General features: G+C 45.1%; 1 protein-coding gene across 1 annotated transcript in view; it reads right to left on the bottom strand.

Annotated features, from left to right (window-relative positions):
- LOC138663767 (oocyte zinc finger protein XlCOF7.1-like) overlaps positions 1-14,256 on the bottom strand; it is a 53,582-nt gene extending 39,326 nt beyond the window's left edge. The window contains exon 1 of the mRNA XM_069750106.1: positions 14,214-14,256. The gene's annotated coding sequence lies outside the window, so the exon portion shown is untranslated. The remainder of the gene's footprint in view (positions 1-14,213) is intronic.
- Between the last annotated feature and the right edge of the window lie 9,584 nt (positions 14,257-23,840).

Raw genomic sequence — 23,840 nt, 5'->3', positions numbered from 1 at the left:
AGCGCCATATATGTATGGTGCTTTGTGAGAACGTAGCTCCCGCAGCAACGTACATATACAGAGCATGTCAGGAAGGGATTAAGAGAAGCATAGAGTCTAGATCATGTGAAGCAATTATCCCCCTCTACTCCTCCTTGCTTAGGCCTCATCTTGAATACCTTGTCCAGATCTGGGCACCACATTTTAAAAAAAGACATTGAAAAACTGGAGCAAATTCTGAGAAGAGCTACCAGGATGGTGAGTGGATTGCAGAAGAAAGGTTAAAGGATCTGGGAATGATTCGCTTGCAAAAAAGAAAGCTAAATATCTGAAGGGATGTCACAATGTAGAGGGATCATCCTTATTCTCATTTGAACATGGAAACACGAGAAACAATGGTATGAAACTAAAAGAGAGAATATAGACATTAGATATTAGAAAAAACTTTTTGACAGTGAGGGTGATCAATGAGTGGAACAGGCTGCCACGAAAGGCGGTGAGTTCACTTTCAATGGAAGTCTTCAAACAGAGGCTGGACAGACAGATAGTTTAGTGAATCCAGCATTGAGCAGGGGTTCTATGATTCTATGTCATGTTTGACCTCTGGGTAACAGTAAAATCTCAAACTTCTGCGATCATCCGGAGAGAAATTATCGCATAAGATGAGAGTTTTAATAAAATGAGGGGCTGAGAACAGCCCACAACCTGGCCAACATGAGGTCATCAAGGGGATTGTGTTGATACGATACGATACACTTTATTGATCCCGCGGGGGGGGGGGGGGGGGGGAAGTTACAGCATCAATACAAACAGCAGTACATAAAATATTAGGACACAAATCTTACACAGGTATACCAACATTACATAACAAATAAAAGTGGGTAGTTAAGGTGTATATAAGTCACTGTTAATTGACATTAGCACACCAGCAATCAGTCATTATTGTCTACCACCCTTAGGAAATTATTATACATCCCCATAGCAGTAGGTACAAACGATTTCCTGAATTTCTCGTTCTTACACCTTAGTAGGATTAGATGGCTGCTGAATGTGCTCTTCTGCTTCAAGAACAGCTCGTATATTGAGTGTGTATTATTGATCATTATAGCACTGCACTTCTGAATTCTATCCTCCAATACCTCCTCAAAAGAGTCCAGACGGAGGCCAACAGACGTGCTCTCCTTCTTGATAAGTTTGTTCAGCTTATTAGTGTCAGATACCCGCACAATACTGCCCCAGCATATGATAGCAAAAAAGATGGCGCTTGCCACAACGGACTGGTAGAACATTTCCAGCATTTTACTGCACACATTGAACGACCTGAACTTCCGAAGAAAGTACAGTCTGCTAATTCCCTTCTTGTAAACTTTTTCTGTATGACACCTACAATCGAGTTTACTGTCAAAGTGTACCCCCAAATATTTGTAGTTCTCAACAATCTCAACTTCCCAGCCAGCAATATTGATTGGTAAGTAATCCTCCTTTTTCTTTCTGTAACTCACCACCAACTCCTTGGTTTTCTTTACATTTAGTTCATGACAGTTAGTCGTCCGGCACCAATCAACAAAGTCAGAAACCACCCTTCTATATTCCTCCTCCTCCCGGCCCCCCACAATGTCCCCTACAATCACTGAGTCATCAGAGAATTTCTGGAGGTGACAAAAATCTGATTTATACTGAAAGTCAGCTGTATACATAGTGAAGATGAAGGGCGACAACACTGTACCCTGAGGGGCTCCAACACTGCTCCGCACACTGCCAGATACCACCTTCCCCATCCTTACAATCTGTGGCCTGTTCGTCAGGTAGTCACTTATCCAGTTCACCATCCCCTCATCTACCGCCATATCGGTCAACTTATTACGTAGTAAGGGCGGCTGTAAGGTATTGAAAGCACTTGAGAATTCAAAAAACATGGCGCGAACTACAGATCCATCATTGTCCAAGAATGAATGTACTGTATGTAGCAGAGACACTACAGCATCATCCACACCCAATCTCTGCTGGTACGCAAAACTGTAGGGGGTCAGTAAAAGCCCTCACCCTTGGACACAAGTAGGCGAGTATTATTCTCTCTAAGGACTTCATAGCATGTGATGTTAAGGCCACTGGACGATAGTCTTGTATTGATAATAGGTCAAGGTATTGATAATAGGTCAAGCTGAATTATGATCTTTGTTGACGCAGAGATACACAGTTCGGTGAACATCCTCAATTGTAGTAAGTTTCTTCAGTTACATCTTTTTGCTTTATTTACTGTATATGGTGCATTGTTTTGTCCCATTTGTAAAATTTTTGTATATTGTGAAGATCTGAGGTTCTTGGTTGTAATAATCACCTAGGCAGGTTAACTATACAACTATTTTTCATTCCATACATCCGTGGTTGTACAACAAATGCAGGTAGATGGCAAAAATACAGTGTCGTCAATACACAAGATCCCTTCACCGAGACCAATAGTCCTACTCCCTCTGCACCAGGCGATACTCACTGTCTCCCAACTTTTGGTTGGTCCACAGATTTCGTAGTCTGTAGTCACAGTCCAGGCTCCTCCAAATGACAGGTAACACAACCAACGTCCATGTATCAAGGACCAACAATCCTTAAGAAAATTTGTTAAATCCAGACGACAGATCGCTCAACCGTAGCAGGGGATCCAAGACAGCCAACAACCGATCTCCAAAGCTCTATAGACCATCCCTGCATTCCAGCTTGGATCTTCTCCCTCCGAAGTCACTCCAACTACTGCCTGACTAAACCTGTGGCATCTTTTTCTCTCTCCCCCTTAAACATTTTCTATTAACTCACAGAATGAAGCATATTCCATCACGTGGGACTGCATGTGAGACCCTGTGTGGTGACGGGTTCCCTGGGCCTACAATCCCCATCTAGACTATTGGCCTAGGCTGGGATTACAATGGATTTGTAGACCTTGAGATACATATGAGATTTATGGAAGGATTGCTTGACATTTACCTTTGGTAATCTCAAGTATGGCCTTAAGTATACATAAGATCCAGCCTGCAGTCCATCCTCTGCTTGCTGTCACTGAATGGAAACACTGATTCCTGGAGGATGAACTGACGAGCAAGCAAATCACTCATAAAACACCGCAAGCAAATATCTAATAAAATACAACAATAACGATTCAACTGGTGCTCCGTGCTGGAAAAGTCTTCATCCCGTAGAGCCGTGGACTCCACTCTATGGGTATTGGTCTAATAGTCTTTAGTTCGTGGCCATAATTTTTTTTTTTACAAACACTGCCTTCTTTTGGATTAAATATAAAATTTAATAGTTCAGTCAGCCTATATAAACACCTGGTGGTGGCATTGAGTAGTCTGGGGTTATCGTGGAGTCCGCAGTGACTATATCAGGGGGTATATAACATGCGTTGGAATCGGAGCTGTGCAGTTGAAACTAGAAGTCTAGAAGTTTACACACACTAAATAAAAATACATTTAAATAGATTGTCTGGAAGGATCAAGAATGACCTAGTAAGCTGAGACATTCTTTTCTACTCTGGACAATCTAGTTGACCATCCGAATCGACCTATGGTTCCAGGAGGGTTGCCAAGAAACGGTGCGTGAAAGAAAACCGATTCATCAGGCCCCATCTCTGCAAAGGTCACTCACTCCTTAGCCTTCCACGCCTACAGCATCTCTTGAACCTATGCAAGTGAAGCTGACTGAGCAACGGCAGGAGAGCAGTCAAGCTAAAGGCTTGTGCTTCTATTGTGGATAAACCGGTCATCTCATTCGCTTTTGTCCCAAGAAGTTGGGAAACTCCCAAGCTCAGGGCTGTTAGAAGAGGCTACCCTTGGCGAGAGCAATTCCTCGTCACTGTTGATCCTGACCTTATCTGTGACTTGTGGAGGTTCCCAGTTTGTTGAGTCTGTGCACTTGGATTCTGATGCGGCAGAAAACTTCCATTTAGCAAGAAGTGGTAGATCGTAACCAGATCCCTGTCCAATAGCACCAGAATCCATTGTTAGTGTCATCTGTCAATGGGAGGTCCCTATTCAAAGCTATTCAGGTAGACACTGAGCGAGTAGAGCTCCGGATAGGAGTGCTGCACACTGAAAAAAAAAATAATTAAAAAAAAAATCGCCTTCTACAAGCTTCCTAACCGGTCTCATCCACTTCTCATGGGTCTTCTGTGGCTCCGCATGCATGAACCCATCCTTGACTAGCGATACGGAGAGGCGCTTTCTTGGGGACAGTCTTGACATGAGAAGTGTGTCTGCATGAGTGGTCTGGCCGCCGGTGGCACCATCTTATCTGTCGGGCTTACCATCTGCTTACTGGTCTTATGCTGACGTCTTTGACAAGAAAGAAGCAGAGACGTTACATCCACATAAGCCAAACGACTTGCCCTATAGACCTGCTTATGGGTCCCTCATCTCAACAAGGACATATGTACCCCCTGACCCAGGCGGAGACTCTAGCCATGTCACAGTATGTTGAGGAGAATTTGGCAAGAGGATTAATTCAGAAGTCCTCTTCACCAGCTGGAGCCAGCTTCTTCTTTGTTAAGAAACAGGATAGGACTCTCCGACCTTGCATTGATTATAGGGATCTCAATCAGATCACGATTAAGAACAAGTATGCATTTCCATTGATCCTGGAGTTATTTGACCGCCTCACAGGTGCTAGGATTTTTACCAAGCTGGATCTGCGAGGAGCATACAATCTAATCCAGATACACCGAGGAGATGAATGGAAGACTGCTTTCAACACCCGAGACGGTCATTACAAGTACTAAGTTATGCCGTTTGGGCTCACCAATGCCCCAGCTGTCTTACGAGAATGTGAAGATGACATCTTTTGTGACCTCTCTATATTTGTGTCGTGTTTACCTACACAATATCTTGGTCTTCTCTCCAGATCTGTCCTCTCACAGGCGAAACATTCACCACGTTGTGCAGCGACTCAGAGAAAGGCCTACACGCTAAATTTGAGAAATGTGTGTTTGAACAATCTTTTCTAGGTTATATCATCTCAGACACAGGCCTGGAGATAGATCGAGAGAAGACATCTACCATCCCTGAGTGGCTTTGCCAGGTTGGTGTGAAAGCTAACAAGCGATTCCTGGGATTTGCCAATTACTACTAACAATTCTGCATTTTTTGTCTCGGATCGCGCTCATCTCCGCTATAGACACTAGTGATGAGCGAGCATGCTCAGATTGCCTGTTTGTTAGGCAATCACTGCATGTGTTGCGGCTTTCGAACAGCCATGGCGACTCATGCATTTTTTTTCTAGCACGCCGAATATACTCCACATAATCACACTCCAACCTCTTCACCATGGCCAAGCCTGTTTGAGACTGGTCCCAGTTCCCTTCAGGCCATAGACCAAATCCTCTTGTGTAGTTCTGGGCAGATTCCTGACCTTTCTCATAATCATCCTTACTCCACGAGGCAAGATCTTGCATGAAACTTCATACTAAGGAAGATTAACATTCATCTTGAGTTTCTTCCATTTTCTAATAATTGTGCTAACAATTTATTGCCTTCTCACCAAGTTGCTTGCTGAGGGTATTGTAGCCCATCTAAGCCTTCTGCAGATCTACAATTTTGTCCCTGGTGTCCTTAGACAGCGCTTTGGTCTTGGCCATGGTAGAGAAGTTAGAGTGTGATTCACTGTGTGGACAGGTGTCTTTTATACAGGTAAAGAGTTCAAACAGGTGCAATTAATACAGGTAATGAGTGCAAGGTAGGGGTTGAATTAAGGCATAGAGATGATATAAGTATTTGATCACCTACCAACCAGCAAGAATTCTGGCTCTCACAGACCTGTTAGGGTATGTTGCCACGGACAGGAATCGGCAGTGCTTTGGACGCAGCACATGTCGGATCCTTCCAAAGCCTTGCCAGCTTTTGAACGCAGGTGATTCCGCGTGTGTTCATTGAACCGTACGGAATCACCGTGCCTAATACATTGTATGGGGACATTTATCTTGCGGAGATTGAGCCTCTCCGCAAGATAAATTGACATGCTGAGGTCTGGAAAGACACGCCGCATGTACGTCTCTGCAGGGAAGCCACGGGTGCCGATGCACGCATAGTGGAGATGGGATTTCTTCAAATCCCATCCACTATGCTGCAACATCTGGCCGCTGAGGGATGGCGCTGCAGATGTATGCAGCGCCCAACCCGCAGCGTTTACTGACCATGGGAACATACCCTAAGTTTTTCTTTAAGAAGCCCTCTTACCACTCATTACCTGTATTAATTCCACCTGTTGAACTTGTTATCTGTAGAAAGACACCTGTCCACACAATCATTCACAATCCAACCCCTCCAACATGGAAATGACCAAACAGCTGTCTAAGGACACCAGGGACAAAATTGTAGACCTGCACAAGGCTGGGATGGGCTACAGTACACTAGGCAAGCAATTTGGAGAGAAGGCAACAACTTTTGGCACAATTATTATAAAATGGAAGAAACACAAAATGACTGCCATTATGTGAGGTAAGGATGATTCTGAGAAAGGTCAAGAATTGGCACAGAACTAGACTGGAGGACCTGGTCAATGACCTGAGGAAAGCTGGGACCACAGTTTCAACCATTACCGTTAGTAACACACGACATCATCATGGTGTCACGGCTCTGTTGCTGGGTGTCCTGGGACAAGGGGCTCCTCATCTGTCCCTATGCTAAGTTCGCCCTGGCTCGCTCTGTTCCCTGGATTACTTCTGATGGGGAAGATGCCTTAGACACATACCTTGTCTTAGCTCCTGTATCTGCCCTGAGTCTGCACCCTTCCTCCACCCAGGAAAGAGGGGAGTAATAGTGTACCGTAATACACCAACCAGACTAACAAGGTAAAACGAACAGGAATAAAGGAAAATACCAATCATACAAATATATTCACACAAACAACAGAAGAATGCACAGGGGAGAGGAGGATGAGGTAAAAGTAAAATTCAAGAAGGAGGGGAAATGAATACCTACCCAAAACCTATCAATAGTCTTAGATACTTAGATAAATCCACCAAAATGCCTTCTCAGATAACAACCAACAACTTCCAACCATGCAGCAAAAGCTTTCTCTGGCAATGAGTGCTTGCCAGGTTCCAGATTATATAGGAGTTGGGTGTGGCTAAGAGTGAACAGCTAAGAACCTTAATGCAGGAAAGCTTCCAGGAGCGAGTAGATTAACCCATGCACTGCTAAAAGAAGCCTGCACAATTTAATATGAAAGTGAAGTGCTTCTAATCAGCGCAGGAGTAGGAGAAACAAGATGCTGGGATCTCCTAGGTCCTCCCGTGACACATGGATTAAAATCCTGCAGAGCACACAAGGTTCACTGCTCATGCCAGCACATGTCCGGGCTCATTTGAAGTTTGCTAATGACCATCTGGAGGATGCAGAGGAGACATGGGGGAGGTAATGTGGTCAGATAAGACCAAAATAGAACTTTTTGGTATCAGCTCCATTCGCTGTGTTTGAGGAAGAAGGATGAGAACCCCAAGAGTAACATCCCAACTGTTAAGCATGGTGGGAGAAACTTTATACTTTGGGTGTGTTTCTCTGCAAAATGGAAATGATAACTGCACCGTATTGAAAGGATGATTGATGGGGTCTTGCATTGCGAGATTTTGGCCAACAACCTACTTCTCTCAGTAAGAGCATTGAAGATGGGTTGTGGTTGGGTCCTCTAGCATGACAATGATCAAAAACACAAAGCCAGGGAAACTAAGCAGTGGCTCCATCAGAAGCATTTTAAGGTCTGGAGAGGCCTAGCCAGTCTCCAGGCCTCAACCCAGTGGAAAATCTTTGGAGGGAGCTGAAACTGAATGTTGTCCAGAAACAGCCTCGAAATCTGAAAGATGGAGAAGATCTGTATGGATGAGTGGGCCAAAATCCCTGCTGCAGTGTGAGCAAACTTGGTCAAGAAGTACAGGAAATGTCTGACCTCTGTAATTGCAAACATTGGTTTCTGTACCAAATATTAAGTTCCGTTTTTCTATTTTATCAAATACTTATATCATGCAATAAAATGCAAATTGATTATGTAAAAATCATACGATCTTATTCTGTTTTTTTTTTTGTTTTTTTTAAGATTTTGTCTCACAGTGTTAAAATTACAGACCTCTCCATTCTTTGTAGGTGAGAAAACTTGCAAAATTGGCAGCGTATCAAATACTTATTTTCCCCATTGTATTTATATACTTCATCCTGGTGTATGTTAGGTGTCGAGTTCCCGCCTCTGCACAAGGGGAATCTCGAACAATCTCTGCCGCAGTCTCCCATTCTTCTCCTGCCGCAGTGGAGCCTGCTTAGCGGAGACGTCAGTCCCAGTGCCTAGCTCAGGCTGATACTGGACGACTGGTTACTACTGCCCTTCCAGGCTGTGTCCTTGTAGCCAGCAATGTTCAGCAGCGAGCAGGTCTTTCTGGGACTAAGTCTAGCTTTTTCCTTTCTGAGCATGCCCACGAGACGACCTCCCATTGGAGGTCGGGGGTCACATGCTTAGATACTGCAGCAAATCCCATTGGTCCTCTAGGAAGGTCCTGAAGGTGTTCTTCTTCTATGGCAGACTCCCATTGGTCCTTCTGGGAAGGTCCTGTACTTGCTGCAGCTATAAAAGGTTCGCATAGCCATGTGCTAGTATACATTTGAAAACGTGTGTGTGTTGATGAGTGCAAGTCGTTCTTTAAATATCCCCTCCTTTGTTTATGACTGTTCGCGAAAGTTGGATGTCTGCTATCTAGCGCCCGGCTAAGCTATCAGCACAAAGCCACACGTAAACAGCGTCTAACTGCTGTGACCGCCAGTGCAGCGCCGTGCGCTATTAGAGCGCTTACCTTACCCAAGTCTGGGTGGTTAATGGCGTCCGCTAGTGTGGCACAGCATGCACATCTGTGCATATTAGTTGCTCTGATACCCCAATTGTGGTGTCGATCGCAAGAGGTCTACACGAACTCTAATCCTGTGTCCTGGGATAGAGTTCTGTGGTCCCTTGCTTGCGCTCTCTGTGCAGTACCGTGACCCTGTGACGTACCAGGGTTCGCTTTCTTCATACAGGGTGAAGTTAACCCATGTGTGTATCCCCATTGTACCGCCATATAGTCCGTCATTACTTAGCAGCAGGTTCCATCTCTGCACGGTGGACCCCGGGCTGCGAACGCTCCTTATTGTATCTATTTAATTATTTGGTGCGTTCCGCTAGCCCTAACAGTGTATGTCCCCCATTCCCCCACTGTTCTTTAATGGATAGAAAAAATAAAAATTAAACCATCATACTCACCGCCCATCAGTTCCCCCACTGCATGGTGTCCTCTTCTGAAGCCGGCTTCAGTGTGCAAGCATCAGGAGTGCAAAACATCACTGTTGTGTACCCCCAGTCATATGTATGCCGACATCAGCTTCTGCTCTCTGATTGGCCGGCAGCGTGTACTGCAGTGCACAGACCATGTGGGTCTCTGCTCTGCAATAAACCAGCTACTACTGCATTGCTATGCCCCTGCTTGTTTGTCTCCTTAGGTGACATGAAGTTTAACCCCTTAGCGACCGCCGATACGCCTTTTAACGGCGGCCGCTAAGGGTACTTAAACCACAGCGCCGTTAATTAACGGCGCTGTGGAAAAAGTGAATAGCGCCCCCCAGAGTCGGATTTTGTGATCGCACATCAGAGGACAGAGAAAGGGGGTCCCAGATAGCCCCCCGATACTCACCTATCTCCCCCGGTGCTCCTCGTGTGTCCCGGTGGGCGCCGCCATCTTCAAAATGGCGGGCGCATGCGCAGTGCGCCCGCCGGCCGGCATCGGGAGACTCTTTGGGGTCTCGGCTGCCGGGGGTAGCCGAGACCCCAAAGAACATGATCGGGGTCGGTTTTACCGACCCTGTTTTGCGATCGCCGGTAATTAACTGTTTACCGACGACCGCAAAAAAAAAAAAAATCAAAGTGTAGTTCTCTGTCCTCTGATGTGATCGCACATCAGAGGACAGAGAAATAGGGGGATTCGGGGACCCTGCCTTACTCACCTGTGTCCCTGGATCCTCCTGCTGCTCCTCCTGGCTGCCGGGGAAAAGAAAATGGCGGGCGCATGCGCAGTGCGCCCGCCATCTACCGGCAGACAGGAGAAGAGCAGTTGGAGCTAAAATTAGGGTTAGGGTTACGGCTAGGGTTAGGGTTACGGCTAGGGTTAGGGCTAGGGTTAGGGTTGGGGCTAAATTCAGGGTTAGGGTTCTTTCACACTTACGTCGGTACGGGGCCGTCGCAATGCGTCGGCCCGACATACCGACGCACGTTGTGAAAATTGTGCACAACGTGGGCAGCGGATGTATTTTTTCAACGCATCCGCTGCCCAATCTATGTCCTGGGGAGGAGGGGGCGGAGTTACGGCCACGCATGCGCGGTCAGAAATGGCGGACGCGACGTACAAAAAAACGTTACATTGAACGTTTTTTGTGCCGACGGTCCGCCAAAACACAACTGATCCAGTGCACGACGGACGCGACGTGTGGCCATCCGTCACGATCCGTCGGCAATACAAGTCTATGGGCAAAAAAACGCATCCTGCGGGCACATTTGGAGGATCCATTTTTTGTCCAAAACGACGGATTGCGACGGATGCCAAACGACGCAAGTGTGAAAGTAGCCTTAGGGCTAGGGTTAGGGTTGGGGCTAAAGTTAGGGATAGATTTGGGGTTAGGGTTTGGATTAGAGTTGGTATTAGGGTTAGGGTTGGCATTAAGGTTACGCTTGGGATTAGGGTTAGGTTTGGGATTAGGGTTAAGGTTAGGGTTGTGATTAGGGGTGTATTGGGATTAGGGTTAGGTTTGAGGTTAGGGTTGAGATTAGGATTAGGGGTGTGTTGGATTTAGGGTTTTGATTAGGGTTATGGTTAGGGTTGACATTAGGGTTGTTTTGGGGTAAGGGTTGTGATTATCATTAGGTTTAGTGATTAGGATTATGGATCGGGTTGGGATTAGGGTTAGGAGTGTGTTGGGGTTAGGGTTGGAGCTAGAATTGGGGGGTTTCCACTGTTTAGTTACATCAGAGGGTCTCCAAACACGACAGCCAATTTTGCGCTCAAAAAGTCAAATGGTGCTCCCTCCCTTCTGAGCTCTGCCGTGCGCCCAAACAGTGGTTTACCCCCACATATGGGGCATCAGCATACTCGGGATAAATTGGACAACAACTTTAGGGGTCCAATTTCTCCTGTTACACTTGTGAAAATAAAAACTTGGGGGCTACAAAATCTTTTTGTGGAAAAAAAATTTATTTTTATTTTCACGACTCTGCATTCTAAACTTCTGTGAAGCACTTGGGCATTCAAAGTTCTCACCACACATCTAGATAAGTTCCTTGGGGGGTCTAGTTTCCAAAATGGGGTCACTTGTGGGGGGTTACTACTGTTTAGGTACATCAGGGGCTCTGCAATCGCAACATAACGCCCACAGACCATTCTATCAAAGTCTGCATTCCAAAACAGCGCTTCTTCCCTTCCGAGCTCTGCCGTGCGCCCAAACAGTGGTTTACCCCCACATATGGCACATCAGTGTACTTGGGATAAATTGGACAACAACAATTGCGGTCCAATTTCTCCTGTTACCCTTGTGAAAATAAAAACTTGGGGGCTACAATATCTTTTTTGTGGAAAAAAAAAATATTTTTTATTTTCACAACTCTGCATTCTAAACTTCTGTGAAGCACTTGGGCATTCAAAGTTCTCACCACACGTCTAGATAAGTTCCTTGGGGCGGTCTAGTTTCCAAAATGGGGTCACTTGTGGAGGGTTTCTACTGTTTAGGTACATCAGGGGCTCTCCAAATGCGACATGGCGTCCAATCTCAATTCCAGACAATTCTACATTGAAAAAGTAAAATGGCACTCCTTCTCTTCCAAGCTCTGCGGTGCGCCCAAACAGTGGTTTACCCCCACATATTGGGTATCGACGTACTCAGGAGAAATTGCACTACAACTTTTGTGGTCTAATTTCTCCTGTTACCCTTGTGAAAATAAAAATTTGGGGGCAAAAATATCATTTTTGTAGAAAAAATGCGATTTTTTTATTTTCACGGCTCAACGTTATAAACTTCTGTGAAGCACATGGGGGTTCAAAGTGCTCACCACACATCTAGATAAGTTCCTTAAGGGGTCTAGTTTCCAAAATGGTGTCACTTGTGGGAGGTTTCCACTGTTTAGGCACATCAGGGGCTCTCCAAACGCGACATGGCGTCCGATCTCAATTCCAGACAATTCTACATTGAAAAAGTAAAACGGCACTCCTTCTCTTCCAAGTTCTGCGGTGCGCCCAAACAGTGGTTTACCCCCACATATTGGGTATCGACGTACTCAGGAGAAATTGCACTACAACTTTTGTGGTCTAATTTCTCCTGTTACCCTTGTGAAAATAAAAATTTGTGGGTGAAAAGATCATTTCTGTGTAAACAAATGCGATTTTTTATTTTCACCGCTCTACGTTATAAACTTCTGTGAAGCTCTTGGGGGTTCAAAGTGCTCACCACACATCTAGATAAGTTCCTTAAGGGGTCTAGTTTACAAAATGGTGTCACTTGTGGGGGGTTTCCACTGTTTAGGCACATCAGGGGCTCTCTAAACGTGACATGGCGTCCGATCTCAATTCCAGCCAATTCTGCATTGAAAAAGTCAAACGGCGCTCCTTCACTTCCAAGCTCTGTGGTGCGCCCAAACAGTGGTTTACCCCCACATATGGGGTATTGGCGTATTCAGGAGAAATTACATAACAACTTTTGTGGTTACATTTCTGTTTTTACACTTGTGAAAATAAAAAAATGGTTCTGAATTAAAATGCTTGCAAAAAAAAGTTAAATGTTCATTTTTTTCCTTCCACATTGTTTCAGTACCTGTGAAGCACGTAAAGGGTTAATAAACTTCTTGAATGTGGTTTTGAGGACCTTGAGGGGTGTAGTTTTTAGAATGGTGTCACACTTCGTTATTTTCTATCATATAGACCCCTCAAAATGACTTCAAATGTGATGTGGTCCCTAAAAAAAATGGTGTTGTAAAAATGAGAAATTGCTGGTCAACTTTTAACCCTTATAACTCCCTAACAAAAAAAAATTTGTTTCCAAAATTGTGCTGATGTAAAGTAGACATGTGGGAAATGTTATTTATTAACTATTTTTCGTGACATATCTCTCTGATTTAAGGGCATAAAGATACAGAGTTTGAAAATTGCAAAATTTTAAAAATTTTCGCCATATTTCCGTTTTTTTTCATAAATAATCGCAAGTAATATCGAAGAAATGTTACCACTAACATGAAGTACAATATGTCACGAAAAAACGATCTCAGAATCAGCGGGATCCGTTGAAGCGTTCCAGAGTTATAACCTCATAAAGTGACAGTGGTCAGAATTGTAAAAATTGGCCCGGTCATTAAGTACCAAATTGGCTCTGTCACTAAGGGGTTAATCATCTGATCGCTCCTGCTACATACAGCAACACTACAGCATATAGTGAAAATGATGCTCTCCTTTGAAGCCAGGCCACAGGCAGGCTTTCAAAGTAGCTCAGTAATGACAAGCAGGAAAGTATTCAGCAGATCCCTGGCTGTCATAGCAATCCATCAGCGACCCACAATCAAGTCACAGGGACATGGAATGACACGTCCCCGTGTCAGCGGGTGTTAAATGCCGCTGTCAGTGATAGAAAGTGGCATTTAATAGGTTAATAATTGTTAGAGGCAGCTTCTGGCTGTAACACACAGACTTTACCTGCAGGTAATGGGGCGAGCTCACAAAGGGAGCCCTCTCCAATGACACCCTTTTCCGACTTGCACCGTACATGTATGGCAGATGTTGTGAAGGGGTTAAATGTACATTGATTGACCGCCAGGAGCCCAATGTAACAGCCGCGATCAGAGATAACTCCGATCTCAGCTCTGAAGAGGCGACACCGAAGGAAGAGCCGCCTACATCGCCCGATCCGGGAACAACATGGAAGAACGGGCAGCCGAGGGCCGAACAAAGCAACGATAGGACGGTTCTACATAAAGGAGAGAAAATACAGACACAGCGGCAAGAAATAAGATAACAAGTTCTGTCTCCGGGGATTATATAGCCCCAATATGCTTCTATTACACCGTACAGAAAGCGGCCCCTCATACAGCTATATCACAGGGAGAGGAAGAAGAAATGTCTCCTGGAGAGTCACCACACAGATAACAGTGCTGAAGGGGTTAATAACATGGCTGACAGGTCCTAGTAATGGGGAATCTCCAGCACCTACCTCCACCTGCAGAGCCGCACTCCACATATATGGCTGCTCTGTGCGCACAGGACCTGTGATGAGGTCACAGGAGGGGAGGAGTCAGGGGTCACATGATCAGGGGCCTCAGTGTATGCAGGACCCTGCTGTGCTGGTTGTCATGGTGCTGGATGAGGGGAAGTTTATGTGTGGGGTCAGGAGGGGTTTACAGGGTGGATGTAGCAGAGCCGTGTGTGTACGAGGTGTACAGAGCGGAGCCGTGTGTACGAGGTGTACGGAGTGGAGCTGTGTGTGTACGAGGTGTACGGAGCGGAGCCGTGAGTGTATGAGGTGTACGGAGCGGAGCCTTGTGTGTACGAGGTGTACGGAGCGGAGCCTTGTGTGTACGGGGTGTACGGAGCGGAGCCGTGTGTGTACGAGGTGTACGGAGCGGAGCCTTGTGTGTACGGGGTGTACGGAGCGGAGCCGTGAGTGTACGTGGTGTACGGAGTGGAGCAGTGTGTGTACGAGGTGGATCCGTGTGTGTACGAGGTGTACGGAGCGGAGCCGTGTGTGTACGATCTGTTTTTTCTCATAAACTTGTATTAGCGACGGATTGCCTCACGTTTCATCCTTCGCTCGCTAGATCCGTCGAAAATTGTCGGTCCGGCGGCCGGAGACCACGCACAAAGGAACTTTTTTTGTGTCCGTCAAAAAAACGGATAGCGACGGATTCCATTTTTTTAAACTGAGCATGCTCTTATTTTTTTAGGATCTAATTAGCCCTGATGAAGAAGGTGTGTAGCCTTCAAAACGCGTTGGACATTTTTAGGCCTCCCGCACACCCGTCCAGCAACTTGTGATGTCACAATCTACCACGCCCCCCCCCCCCCCTCGCACTCCGTCACAGCCTTGGCGTTGCTTCTGGCCGGAGCACGCCAGGAGCCGGCGGTCCCCTGAATCTTGCCAGCAGGATTACCTCTACGGGAGGACACTCCCTGGCATATCCACAGCTTACCACCAGGAGTGCGCCATGCGCTGCAGCCTTGTAGCAACACAAAAAAACCTAGGGACCGATCACTTCTCCTATACCCCGACACACTGTACCACCACCGATAACGCAAGTGCTTAATTAGTAGAGACAATTACTCTTCACTTGCCTTGATTGATGTAATTGTCAGGGGTCTGGTGCACAGCTGTATGACCACAACTCTTGCTTTCATGCAGTTTTTAAACATTGGCACACTATACCACCAACCCTGGTATGCACTAAGCGTAAAAGGCATTGTTGGTGCTTTTACCAGTGCCAACATAATCATTTCTTAGTTTTACATAGTTTTTGTTACCCTACCCACAGGTAGGGTAATACACAGACCCTATCACATCACCAGCAGCTTCACTTCTCCCAAGTTATTTAGGAGCGGCAGTATGTTTCCCTTTCTTTTCTTACCCAAGAATCTGAATAATCACATGCTAAATAGTTGCAAGTCAAATTTGTATATGAGATGGCCAAGATAATTGTTTATAAAATGATGGTAGACTTAACGTTAGAAGCAGTAGAGGATGGTGACATTCTCTCCTTCTGATTTTTATCCTTATCGATTTTACTCCTCCCACGAAAGGATCTATTCGCTTCATTTAGAGTTAACCAGTCAGTAGGATTTTGCTAAGTAAACTACAGACACTGTCAGGTTGGCGCTGTTATATTGATTAAAATGATACCTGGGATGAAGAAATCCGTCTTTTTTTGTGTAATCAGTATTAGGCCGGCGTCACACCCAGTCCGTAATTTACGGCCGTAATACGCAGAAAAGTCCCCAAAATAGTGGTCCGTATCTCCTCCGTAGGCAGGGTGTGTCAGCGTATTTTGCGCATGGCATCCTCCGTATGTAATCCGTATGGCATCCGTACTGCGTAATTTTCTCGCAGGCTTGCAAAACCGACATACGGACATATAATGGATCCATGTTATCAAAAAATCGTAACAACATATATACTGTCTCTCTCTATATATATATATATGTCAGTAGACACATATACAGTATGTATATATATTAATATTTCATACAGCGCTAGATAGCTTAAAAGCCGGTAATTCAAACATCCAATAAAGGAAAACCACCTATGCCAAGCATGGTATCCATCCACAGACAGCTGTTTGTGGATGGATACCATGCTTGGCATAGGTGGTTTTCCTTTATTGGATGTTTTCCTTTATTGGATGCTGCCCTTCCCTTGGTTGTTCCTTCCAGGGGAAAGGACTGGCTATTCACTGCCTGCGTTGAGAAACACGTGATGGTGTCTCCGCAGCTCCTCTACTTGCATTTGCATATTTGGGGGCAGTGTTCTGGATCACTGCGTTGAGAAACACGTGATGGTGTCTCCGCGGTGTTGGATGTTTTGGTCTCCACGAGGTCAATCATCCGTGCCTTTATAGACTTTCTACTAGGCACTGCTCCTGATAGCCAGTTTCCTACTCCACACTGATGAGGGGCAAAAACCCCGAAACAGCTGTCTGTGGATGGATACCATGCTTGGCATAGGTGGTTTTCCTTTATTGGATGTTTTCCTTTATAGGATGCTGCCCTTCCCTTGGTTGTTCCTTCCCGGGGAAAGGCCTGGCTATTCACTGCCTGCGTTGAGAAACACGTGATGGTGTCTCCGCAGCTCCTCTACTTGCATTTGCATATTTCGGGGCAGTGTTCTGGATCACTGCGTTGAGAAACACGTGATGGTGTCTCCGCGGTGTTGGATGTTTTGGTCTCCACGAGGTCAATCATCCGTGCCTTTATAGACTTTCTACTAGGCACTGCTCCTGATAGCCAGTTTCCTACTCCACACTGATGAGGGGCAAAAACCCCGAAACAGCTGTCTGTGGATGGATACCATGCTTGGCATAGGTGGTTTTCCTTTATTGGATGTTTTCCTTTATTGGATGCTGCCCTTCCCTTGGTTGTTCCTTCCCGGGGAAAGGCCTGGCTATTCACTGCGTGCGTTGAGAAACACGTGATGGTGTCTCCGCAGCTCCTCTACTTGCATTTGCATATTTGGGGGCAGTGTTCTGGATCACTGCGTTGAGAAACACGTGATGGTGTCTCCGCGGTGTTGGATGTTTTGGTCTCCACGAGGTCAATCATCCGTGCCTTTATAGACTTTCTACTAGGCACTGCTCCTGATAGCCAGTTTCCTACTCCACACTGATGAGGGGCAAAAACCCCGAAACAGCTGTCTGTGGATGGATACCATGCTTGGCATAGGTGGTTTTCCTTTATTGGATGTTTTCCTTTATTGGATGCTGCCCTTCCCTTGGTTGTTCCTTCCCGGGGAAAGGCCTGGCTATTCACTGCCTGCGTTGAGAAACACGTGATGGTGTCTCCGCAGCTCCTCTACTTGCATTTGCATATTTGGGGGCAGTGTTCTGGATCACTGCGTTGAGAAACACGTGATGGTGTCTCCGCGGTGTTGGATGTTTTGGTCTCCACGAGGTCAATCATCCGTGCCTTTATGATATAAGACATGGTTACATACAGTAAACCATCTCATATCCCTTTTTTTTTTGCATAATCCACACTACTAATGTTAGTAGTGTGTATGTGCAAAATTTGGGCGCTCTAGCTATTAAAGGGTTAAATTGTGGAAAAAATTGGCGTGGGCTCCTACGCAATTTTCTCCGCCAGAATGGTAAAGCCAGTGACTGAGGGCAGATATTAATAGCCTGGAGAGGGTCCATGGTTATTGGCCCCCCTGGCTTAAAACATCTGCCCCCAGCCACCCCAGAAAAGGCACATCTGGAAGATGCGCCTATTCTGGCACTTGGCCACTCTCTTCCCATTCCTGTGTAGCGGTGGGATATGGGGTAATGAAGGGTTAATGTCACCTTGCTATTGTAAGGTGACATTAAGCCAGATTAATAATGGAGAGGCATCAATTATGACACCTCTCCATTATTAATCCAATAGTATGAAATGGTTAATAAAACACACACACATTATTACAAAGTATTTTAATGAAATAAATACACAGGTTGTTGTAATATTTTATTATACTGGTAATCCACCTGAAGACCCTTGTCACCTGGAACAAATGTAAACAAAACAAACAAGAATATTCCACACCTTCCGATGATCAGTCTCGTCCTACGCTGGAAATACATCTGAAAGGGTTAACTAATTTTACAAGCAGAAGCCTGCTAATGCAGCTGCCCCTGCCTGTAATAACCCGGCGAATGAATGGAATGTAGGTGAATGACCTGTAGTTACCTCGATTTGCGGTGATGCGCCCTCTGCTGGATGTCCTCATATGAACTCGAGCCTGGGAACTTTTCAGAATATTTTCCCACGCTCGAGTTCATATGAGGACATCCAGCAGAGGGCGCATCACCGCAACTCGAGGTAACTACAGGTCATTCACCTACATTCCATTCATTCGCCGGGTTATTACAGGCAGGGGCGCCTGCATTAGCAGGCTTCTGCTTGTAAAATTAGCTAACCCTTTCAGATGGATTTACAGCGTGGGACGAGACTGATCATCGGAAGGTATGGAATATTGTTGTTTGGTTTTTTTACATTTGTTCCAGGTGACAAGGGTCTTCAGGTGGATTACCAGTCTAATAAAATATTACAACAACCTGTGTATTTATTGCATTAAAATACTTTGTAATAATGTGTGTGCTTTTTTAACCATTTCATACTATTGGATTAATAATGGATAGGTGTCATAATTGACGCTTCTCTATTATTAATCTGGCTTAATGTCACCTTACAATAGCAAGGTGACATTAACCCTTCATTACCCCATATCCCACCACTACACGAGAATGGGAAGAGAGTGGCCAAGTGCCAGAATAGGCGCATCTTCCAGATGTGCCTTTTCTGGGGTGGCTGGGGGCAGATGTTTTTAGCCGGGGGGGGGGGGAATAACCATGGACCCTCTCCAGGCTATTAATATCTGCCCTCAGTCACTGGCTTTACCATTCTGGCGGAGAAAATTGCGCGGGAGCCCTCGCCAATTTTTTCCGCGATTTAACCCTTTAATTTAATAGCGAGAGCGCCCAAATTTTGCACATACACACTACTAACATTAGTAGTGTGGAATATGCAAAAAAAAAAAAGGGATATGAGATGGTTTACTATATGTAAAACATGTCTCATATCATGTTGGGTTTTGGAAGGAGATAGCAAAAGTCGGCAATTGAATTACCCAATTTTAATCTATCTAGCGCTGTCTGAAATATTAATATACATACATATATGTGTCTCACTGACATATATATAATATTATATATATGTATATATATATACGGTATATATATATATAAATATATATATATCTATACTATGTGTAGACATTTATCTTAGCTATTCTATTCTAACCTGTCAGTGTGATTTTACTGTACACCGCACTGAATTGACGGCTTTTCTATAGAACACCGCTGCGTATTTCTTGCAAGTCACACTGTTTGTCCATGTGTAATCCGTATTTTTCTCGCCCCCATTGACTTTCATTGGCGGAGTTTTTGCGCAATACGGTGACAAACGCAGCATGCTGCGATTTTCTACGGCCGTAGAAGACCGTATAATACGGATCAGTAAAATACGGCAGATAGGAGCTGGGCCATAGAGAATCATTGTACCGTGTGCAATCCGTATTTTCTGCACCTCTCATACATCCGTAAAACTCGCTAGTGTGAGGCCGGCCTAAGAAGTTTTCAGTTAATGAGATGCCCGTGCTTCGAGCGGGACTGTAGACACATCTTATTTTCCTGCTCTAAGTCAGAGAAACCAAGGAAAGACCTGCCCGCAGACCGCCCAGAGCACAAACATGTTCCTCATCATAGAGAGAGATTGCTGTAAGTAGAAGGACTATGCCTCTTTTTTGTTAACAGCAGCCTGAGACAAAACTCCATCCAGAAAGGGAATTGCCAATAGCATAGTATGATAACACAGAATTTATTCTTAATTATCCAGATGTATAATTTCTATAGGCCCAAGGACATGAGCTATTGTTCATATCATGAATGTTGACTCTTATTGTCAATTGAATTATTGGCTGCTGATTAGCTATTGTATCTGTCCTAGTATTGCAGTTCTAGTATTGTTCTACTATCCTTGGGTAATAAAGGCACAGGATAATTGAACCATACCCATTGGTGCTCTGCAAATATCAAGGACAAACTATGTTGTTTGAACACTGGAGCAGTGAGAAATTACCTACTTCCACCTTTCTCCGAGCCTGTGGAAAAATGCCTGAAAGAGTTGTGAACTATAAAAAAGAGGATACGCCTAAGTTTAGACAGACTATACATTACAGTAGCCATGGTATCATGGCTCCAACTGCAGAAATACAGAGATGCTTCATTGACCATGACTGAACCCTCAAAAAGGTTTGGAGAATCCAGGTTGGGACAATCAGGTCACCTGGCCTCGTACATCAATGGCCTGTAAGCTTCCGAAGCTTGTCATCACCTCCTCTCTGTGCGTGCCACAGGTGGGGTACTCGGCCCTGGAAGCTCTGAAGTCACAGCTGCACTTATCCCAGCAAGTCAGGAGACGGTTGAGACTCTAATGTGCACCATCTTGGGTATTTTGATGAGACTGTTCTATTTGTTATTTGCTTGTTTTGTGGTTCAATAATGTATTGCCACACTGTCTTACCCTCACCCTTGATAAAGAACAACTTCTCAGTCTCAGTCTGTAGCCATAAGAGCTCTGGTCAATGGAAGAACAGAACTTCTTCCATTACGTCAGGGTACAATTCTTATAGTAAATTACAGAAGGATGTACAAGTAGGAGGGACATTGGAAGATTATCACATAACCAATCATATTACAGTACAAACAACAACCAATTAGATTATGAGAAGTTACATAAAATTGATTCTATGTGTTTATGTTAATACAAAGATGCAACGCAAGAGGTTGATGTTCAAGGGAGGAAGTTTGCACCTGTGACGTTGTCTGTGCAGTGTCTGTAGTTCGGACCATACGTGCTGTGAGGCAGTGACCTTGGTCATATGCAAGGGTTGCTATGTGTCCCCCAGAATGTGCAAACAAGCATATTGAGAAGTGCATTGCAGTCACAGGCATAGCTGTGATTGCAATGCAGAATAAAAGTGAGTGTTAGTCTTGGACAAGCTATTTGTCCAAGGCAGATTAGAAAAACCTGCCATGGCTTTTATTTTTAAAACGGACTACAGAAAGGTAGTGGAGTGGTCCGTTTCCTCCCCTGGCCCGGGTTTTCCATGTGGCCTACGGCCACAGGTTTTGTGTAAAAACGTCTGCTGCAGAGGGTTGGATGTGTCAGTGTGGAGTTTGCAAGGTGCAGAGCAGACGGCTCTGCAAGCGCTCAGCCTGTGTGAGGGAACACAGAACCAAGCAGAGCGAACTCCTGGCACCCCGCAGCCTAATACAGTGGTGCAGTCGCCCTTGGTAACAGGACGCATTAATGGACTGTCTTGTTTCCCAGCTGCAATCCGGAGGATACCGTTTGTTTTGTTTGTAAGTTTTTGGACATTAAACCTACGTTTACTTTGAACTCTCCTGGGTCATTGCCTCTTCACTGCACAGTAAAGGCACCGCTGCACTACAGTGCTTGATTTAACAAGCTATGAGCAATACAGGTTATCATCTGCTCATCATCACAATCCATCATATTCATTAACTTGGGATTATTTGGGTAATACTATGATGGTGGAGCATTGGGCATTGGGGAATAACAGTTGCAGGAGGAATAACTATGGATGCAGCCCTTTCTAGCCAGGGACAATACATGTTTTTTCATCTTCACTAGTGCAGCAAGGTAAGATTATTTGTTTTTAAAAGGGGGATATCTAGTGCACCTTCTGTTGGTAGGTCTGGCAAAACCAACCTCCATCTGTTCCACATACAGGGGCGGACTGGGCCGGGTGGCAGGAATGCATCTGCCCCCCGGGCCGGTGCCTGAGCAGGTGCACAGGGCCGCTGGAGGATCGGCAGCGATTTTAATACATAGCGCGCCGCGTCCCTCCAGCCGGCCCTTTAGTCAGGTCCTGTGCGCGCGCGTTGCCTGCACTGAAGTGCCGCGGCGGCCCGCACTAGTGTGCGAGCACGGCCGCGGTCCTAGTTCCTGCGCGTGCTCGCTGGCCATGTCAGAGCGGGCAAGCAGGAGAGAGGAGACCATGCGCGGCTGCGCGCACATATTTGAAAAAGCCGGCGCGCATAGCCTGACTGTGTCTGACGCTGGCCGGCCTGCACCAGCGTCAGACAGACTGCTCACCAATGCCTGGGATGATCCTTCCTCTCCACTTCACTGCCAACGCTGGCCAGGACCCGTCACCCGACCCACCTCAGCTCTTCATCCTCCCGACCTCCCCCCATCTCAGGGACCTGGGTGAGTCCCAAGATGATTTTTTAATGTATATACAGCAGTATTGCCTATATAATGTGTATAGACTGCTATATATACATTATATAGGTGATACTGCTGTATATGATCACTATACCACTATGATGCATGTATAGCAGTCTATATCTTAATAGGTGACACTGCTACTGATGCGTATATACCTTATATAGGTGACACTGCGGTGTGTGTATGTATGTATATATATATATATATATATACACACATATATGTACATGTATACACAGCAGTATCACCTATATAAGGTATATACACATCAGTAGCAGTGTCACCTATATAGGATATAGACTGCTATACATACATTATATTGTGGTATAGTGATTATATACAGCAGTATCGCCTATATAATGTATATATATAGCAGTCTATACACATTATATAGGCAATACTGCTACTGATGTGCATATAGGTGATACTTCTGTGTATATATGTCGTTATGTAGGTGATACTGGTGTGTGTGTGTGTGTGTGTGTGTGTATGTATATATACACACACACACACGTACATATATACACAGCAGTAACACCTATATATAACATATATACACATCAGAAGCAGTATTGCCTATATAATGAATGTAGACTGCCGTATACAGTGGGGCAAAAAAGTATTTAGTCAGTCAGCAATAGTGCAAGTTCCACCACTTAAAAAGATGAGAGGCGTCTGTAATTTACATCATAGGTAGACCTCATCTATGGGAGACAAACTGAGAAAAAAAAATCCAGAAAATCACATTGTCTGTTTTTTTAACATTTTATTTGCATATTATGGTGGAAAATAAGTATTTGGTCAGAAACAAAATTTCATCTCAATACTTTGTAATATATCCTTTGTTGGCAATGACAGAGGTCAAACGTTTTCTGTAAGTCTTCACAAGGTTGCCACACACTGTTGTTGGTATGTTGGCCCATTCCTCCATGCAGATCTCCTCTAGAGCAGTGATGTTTTTGGCTTTTCGCTTGGCAACACGGACTTTCAACTCCCTCCAAAGGTTTTCTATAGGGTTCAGATCTGGAGACTGGCTAGGCCACTCCAGGACCTTGAAATGCTTCTTACGAAGCCACTCCTTCGTTGCCCTGGCGGTGTGCTTTGGATCATTGTCATGTTGAAAGACCCAGCCACGTTTCATCTTCAATGCCCTTGCTGATGGAAGGAGGTTTGCACTCAAAATCTCACGATACATGGCCCCATTCATTCTTTCATGTACCCGGATCAGTCGTCCTGGCCCCTTTGCAGAGAAACAGCCCCAAAGCATGATGTTTCCACCACC

The sequence above is a fragment of the Ranitomeya imitator genome, chromosome 2 (genome assembly GCF_032444005.1).
Source record: "Ranitomeya imitator isolate aRanImi1 chromosome 2, aRanImi1.pri, whole genome shotgun sequence".
NCBI lineage: Eukaryota > Metazoa > Chordata > Amphibia > Anura > Dendrobatidae > Ranitomeya > Ranitomeya imitator.
This window is presented reverse-complemented; position numbering and strand designations above follow the sequence as displayed.